The sequence below is a fragment of the Pseudophryne corroboree genome, chromosome 4 (genome assembly GCF_028390025.1).
Source record: "Pseudophryne corroboree isolate aPseCor3 chromosome 4, aPseCor3.hap2, whole genome shotgun sequence".
In the NCBI taxonomy this organism is placed as follows: domain Eukaryota; kingdom Metazoa; phylum Chordata; class Amphibia; order Anura; family Myobatrachidae; genus Pseudophryne; species Pseudophryne corroboree.
In genome coordinates, this window is record NC_086447.1 from 390,459,764 (window position 1) to 390,465,873 (window position 6,110).

Consider the following 6,110-nt stretch of genomic DNA (forward strand, 5'->3'; position numbering starts at 1 on the left):
GAGAAAGCTAGAAAAAAGTGACCTTGGTTGGGAGCACTCACTCCCGGAGAGTAGCTTGAAATTGTTGATATATGTATGAGTATTGATGTAACATTGAGATAATTAAAACGTAACTTTTAATAGTGTATGTATATAAAAAACTAGGTACACCAATTGGAATTGCAAGAAAAAAATAAAAAATAAACAAATGATAAATGAATGGCTCTAAACTTTATAAGCCACACATGAAGCTAAATCTGCAAACATATTGATGGATTACTACTGTGATAATTTGATGTCTGGCAAGCATATGCCCATCCTCCCGTGGAGCCAGCGCAATCACCAATTGAGTTCCATCAGTAACCTACAACACCTGGTATTCCTAAGTGGTCTCCCACTGAAGTACTGACCAGGCCCAACGCTGTATTTGCCTCCAAGATCAGACGGGGTTGGGCATATCCAGTGTGGTATGGTAGTAGGTTACGTATGGAAAAGGGCAGCGAGTACAGCTGTTACATAACAAAATGAAGGATGTTTATTATTGTGCCAGTTTTCTTAAATGCATTTATCTAACCCGTTAAAGATATTTAGTTGACAGTCATTGCACCGATTGGCAGCCCAAACACATGGGTATGTGGAAGTTAAATCATATGGTCAACAAGGGTTAGTGACAACAAGCCTCTGTTTTTCCTGTGCGTAGCATGAGGCAAACCAAGGAAAATAGCCTATTACAATTTAAGGTATGTGTGACAAACGAACAACTTTAACGGGTTAGATAAATGCATTTAAGAAAACTGGCACAATAATAAACATCATATATTCCCGTAGGATCGTGCTTGTCACTCTATCCCATGGAAGGTAATGACCGTTCACATCATATCCATTAAGGTAGACTGCTCACAGATCCTTCTTGCCAAGCTCTTCTGTAGTTTATTAAACTTGGAGGATTCGAGTCTTGCATTTATAGACTTTTTGCAAGCTGAAAAGAAACAAAACACAGATCTATGCAAATTGCTAAGCCAACAATTTTTAATAAAAACATCACAACTCTAACAATCTATCCTTTGATCCCGCTAAACCAATTAGCTCGGTTTAACCAGGACATCTCTCTGAACCACTTCTTGCGCATTATTTGGTTCATTAATAACTGTAATAAATAAACAACACAATCTTGGAGTTCTATTCATACACATTTAAAAAATGTCACACTCTATTTCGTAGTATGTAATTGTTCCAAAGAGATCTAGGGGTTTATTTACTAATATTCGTGTTTGAGTCGATTTGTGTTGTTTTTAAACTCGAATTTTATCAGACGTGTTTTCTTTCAACTTTTTGAAACCATCTAAGCTAATTTACTATGCTGTTGAGTTTGTTGTTTTCCTGTTTTCCGATGGCGATGTTATTCGTGTTTTTTTGCGGCCACAAATCACTTGTTTGGTCGGGAGTTTGTGGTTTTTCCACGGATTGGGACTATTTTAAACGCTGCAGTGTTGTTTTGCAACTACGGCCTCATTTCCACTTTTACTTTTGATTTTAACCTTCGTTCATGATTGGTTGTGTTTCAGATGTTGGAGTGTCTGTGCGCAACCATATAAATATGCCCCAAACCTCATGGGTTTAGTTAGTGGTGAGGAAAGAGGTTGTGCTGTGGAGTTTGGTGAGTAGGTGTGATTTGGAGTAGTATTTTTGGCGAGTTCTGAGTGTTGTATTGTGTTTGAAAGTAGTCTGGTCATTCTTGTAGTCTTGCTTCTTTTTGTTTTGTCTTCATTTTTGTCCTTGTTGATTTTTTTGGGAGTCTCTTGTCAGTGTTTGTTTGTGTGTTGTGTAGTGGTAGTGGAGGAGTGTGTTGTTTGTCCTTTTATTTCAGTTAATTGTTTATCCTAATTATGTATGACTCAGAGGAGGGGTGTGTGAGTGAGGTGGAGGGTGTGAGTGAGGTGGAGTAGGTGGGGGAGGTGAGTGAGAGAAAAAGAGAACAGAAAGCGCTACTAGATTACTTATTAAAAAATTATTTTTATTTTTTATTTTTATTTATATTTTACTTTTTTAATTATTAATATAATACTCCTTAGTTTACCTATGTATCAGAATACACATTACAGAATTTCCCTTTATACAATATTATAAAAAATCTGGCCAGTTTAAAACCAATAATAACACATTCACAAAATAGATACTCTGTTCATTGCAATACAATAAACAATTAGATACAAATGGATCCCGCTGTTTCCTTTCGATGTTACAAGGTGACCATGCTCCTAGGTGAGTGAGAGGGAGTAGGTTAGTGAGGTTGAGGAGGTGGGTGAGGTTGGTGCTGCAGCCTTTAGTGCTAGTGACAGTGAAGCGGCTCCACAGCCACGCACCACTACTAATACTGGCCGCAATGTCAAGTTTAGTTATGCTGAGAATGTGGCTTTGGTGCGTGAGCTGATGAAATATCAGCGGTACCTATTTGAGCCGGAATCCGCAAAGGTGACATCACGGAAGAAGAAGGTGTGGTGGGCTAAAGTTGTTGCTGCTGTAACTAGTAAGGGGGTGGTCAAGCGGACGGAGGACACGTGGGGGTCAGCCCTCTATTGCCAGATATCTGGACTACGAGGAGCCCATGCGGAGCTTAATACCTCCTGAAGTTGTGTCAGCAACCCATGTCCGTGATTCCGATCGGCCCAGGAAGGATGGTGAGCATGTTTTTTTCTTAATAACATACTCTATTTTTATTTTTATTTAATTTGGTTTTGGATAATGTGTGTCATATGACCTAGCGCGTTACTCGCATCTTCAACTACACGGCAGCAAAACCCTTGGCATTGTTAATGGCTAATCCAAAAACCAATGTAGCACATAACAGTACTGTATGTGAAATCTGTTTTAAAATGTATTAATGTTTTTGTATTGTGAAGTTGTTGTTTTGTCCGGCATTTAATTTGCAAACACCAAGCTTGACCTTCATCACATTTCCCTCAAAAAGCATTGTACTCTGTATTTTGAGGCAGTTAGCCATGTGCATGGTTTCACAAACAGTGGTTCAGAAGTTATAGGCTGGAGTAGGCCTAAGTAAATGTAAAACCAGTGACATGTGCAAGCTAATTGAAGCACCATTTAATCAGGTTTAAAAATAAGCCACCATATTTTTTCTTGCTTGCCGCCTGTATTTGTCACCTTCGCCAACACTGCTTTATCAGTGGCTTATGTCTTTGGATGGATAATAAATCTGTTTAATGTTTTCCTTTGTTTTGTAGTGATGTTGGGCTAGTGTGTGTTTGTTGTGGCACATCACACATGTTGACACAAATGTCATTTCTTATTATTGATATTTGCTTTTCTAATCAATATGTGTGTGCTTTGTAGTGTTATTTTATGTATTTGGAATGTAGGGCCATGTTTGTGGCCTCTCCATTATCTCATGCGTAGCACTTTCCTGAGTGCACATGCCTATTGGCCAATATTGTTGTGCTAATGGCTGTGTGTGTGGGGTCGACGTCAGATGTTTTTTATATGTTCCAATGATTCCAAAATTACAAGCACACAAAATAAGAAGTTGGTATTTTCTTTATAATCATACTGTTTCAAATGCTTAACAAGTGCATTATACAATTTCATCATTTGGATTTTTTTCCCCCTCGGTTGTACAATGTCTAAAAACCCCCACAACTGGTCGCCCTACAGTCAGTCCCATGACATCTGATGATGATAACGCTGCGGCAGCAGGTAAAGTGTCCATTGTAGTACATGTTATGTTTGTAAAGGAATGGACAAACAATATTTTTCACTTTAATACTAGGTCCCGCAATACAAGGCTTGACCAGCAGAAGACGGCCTTCTGAACCCCTCAAAAAGCGGACACATGTGGCACCCAAGAAGCCAAGGTCGGATGTCCTGTCCAAACCACAGCCGTCTACACCTCCACAAAGAATTTCAGTAGTTTCTTCCGTACCACCACGCCAAATTTTGGACACTCCACCAAGATGCCAACCACACTCCCCTCATCTGGATGGTGAGTAGGAATATAAAATTTTAGAAGAGATTAGTCATCTATAAATTATCCGTTAATTTACATTCATAAACTAGACACACAGCACAACCAACAATACGTACAGAAGAACAGCAACCACAAAATGGCCACAAAGTGGAATGTAGATTTCCGCCTCCATTAAAGATATGTATGTCCACTTCAGCCATACAGTAGCATATTGTCTGGAAAATGCTGCAACAGAAACAGATGGATAAGCTTGACAAAGAGTAAGGCTGTAAACATTGTTGTGTGTTTAATCTTTTGCATACATTGGCTTCAACATGCAAAAACAATACAGATGTTGTTTTTGCTCACAGTAAAAGGCAACACTTTTGTAAACAACTTACACATTACTCGTGGAGTATGTAGGATATACCAGACAAATAATGTGGTTGCTTTTACATTGATGTACACAGCAAAGCAACAATGAGAGAGGCATGTGCAGCCTTTAAAGGCAGTAGTGATGTTTTTGCAATGCAGAATATGTACAATGGGGGTCATTCCGAGTTGTTCGCTCGTTGCCGATTTTCACTATACTGCGATTAGTCGCTTACTGCGCATGCGCAAGGTTCGCAGAGCGCATGCGCTTAGTTATTTTACACAAAAGTTTGGTATTTTACTCACGGCCTAACGAGGAATTTTCATCGTTCTGGTGATTGTAGTGTGATTGACAGGAAGTGGGTGTTTCTGGGCGGAAACTGGCCGTTTTCTGGGAGTGTGCGAAAAAATGGTGTCGTTTCTGGGAAAAACGCGGGAGTGTCTGAAGAAATGGGGGAGTGTCTGGGCGAAAGCTGGGTGTGTTTGTGACGTCAAACCAGGAACGAAACTGACTGAACTGATCGCAATGTAGGAGTAAGTCTCGAGCTACTCAGAAACTGCTAAGAAATTTCTATTCGCAATTCTGCTAATCTTTCGTTCGCAATTCTGCTAAGCTAAGATACACTCCCAGAGGGCGGCGGCTTAGTGTGTGCAATGCTGCTAAAAGCAGCTAGCGAGCGAACAACCTCGGAGTGAGGGCCAATATGCGTACACATACATGTGTAGAGAGGCCTTTGTTTGTTAAACATTTGTCAAACATATATGGTTAGCTAACCAACAATGCTTTGTCCTTCCAGAACCAACTAACGCTACCAACATCCCTCCGACACACCAGCAAGACAGTGACATGGATGAGACAATAATTTTACAACTTCAGCCAATAATTGAAGCAAACACACTCCCAGAACCTGTGAGTACACCACCCCCGCTAAACACACCACCACCACAACACAGCCCTACAACACCAGTAGCACAAGGACCTGATCAAGTGTTTTGGGACAATTGAGCTACACAGCAGACCACTAATCAGGATTGCCTGCGTAGACAGACACAAATTTTCTCAAGCCTACCTAATCACCTCAAAAGAATAAGCCGCAATATCAGCTGACAAAATGAACCAATCACACGAATGGCAAACACCATGGAAATAATGCGGGGAGATATGACACATGTAATGGGCAACTTACAATGCCTAATGGATGAACATCACAGACAACAGCAAAGCTACCTAAACATTTTAGAAACAAATCAAATGATTATTGAATCTATATCCCGCATCATGGAAAATCACACTGCAGCAACACGTGAACTCAATGCCACCCTCACTAACCTCAATGAAACACTCAGTTCCCAGCAGCAACAGCAACAAAGCACCAGTTCTGGTACGACAAGTGCACTTGTATCGCCTGTGGCCTCACCACCAAGGCGCTCCAGCAGAACACGCCCACACAACAGTGGTAAAGGCAAAGCAGCATCCAAGCAGCTGCCCAAAAAAAAATAACAGCCAGATGTAGTGGTTTCTGTTTGGAGACAAATAAACAATGAGTTAGTAAGTGTCTGTTTGACACTCTAGATTGTCCTGTTAGCACCTTAATAATTTAAACAACATCATTCATTATCCATAACCTAAGTTAACAAGTGTATTTCTTATTCACACTGCTATTTACCAGTCTTTGTAATTTTTTTTACAGTGAAATGTTATCTGTGCTACACATTGTGAGTTGCATGCATTAATGAGCCAACAGTCTTTGATTATCTAATTATTATTACCAGATTCTAATCAGTCTAATATATAGCAGCC

The 6,110-nt window shown here is 40.0% G+C and overlaps 1 pseudogene; it reads right to left on the reverse strand.

Moving 5' to 3' along the window:
* Positions 1 to 340: 340 nt before the first annotated feature.
* LOC134912364 (5S ribosomal RNA) lies at positions 341 to 460 on the reverse strand (annotated as a pseudogene).
* Between the last annotated feature and the right edge of the window lie 5,650 nt (positions 461 to 6,110).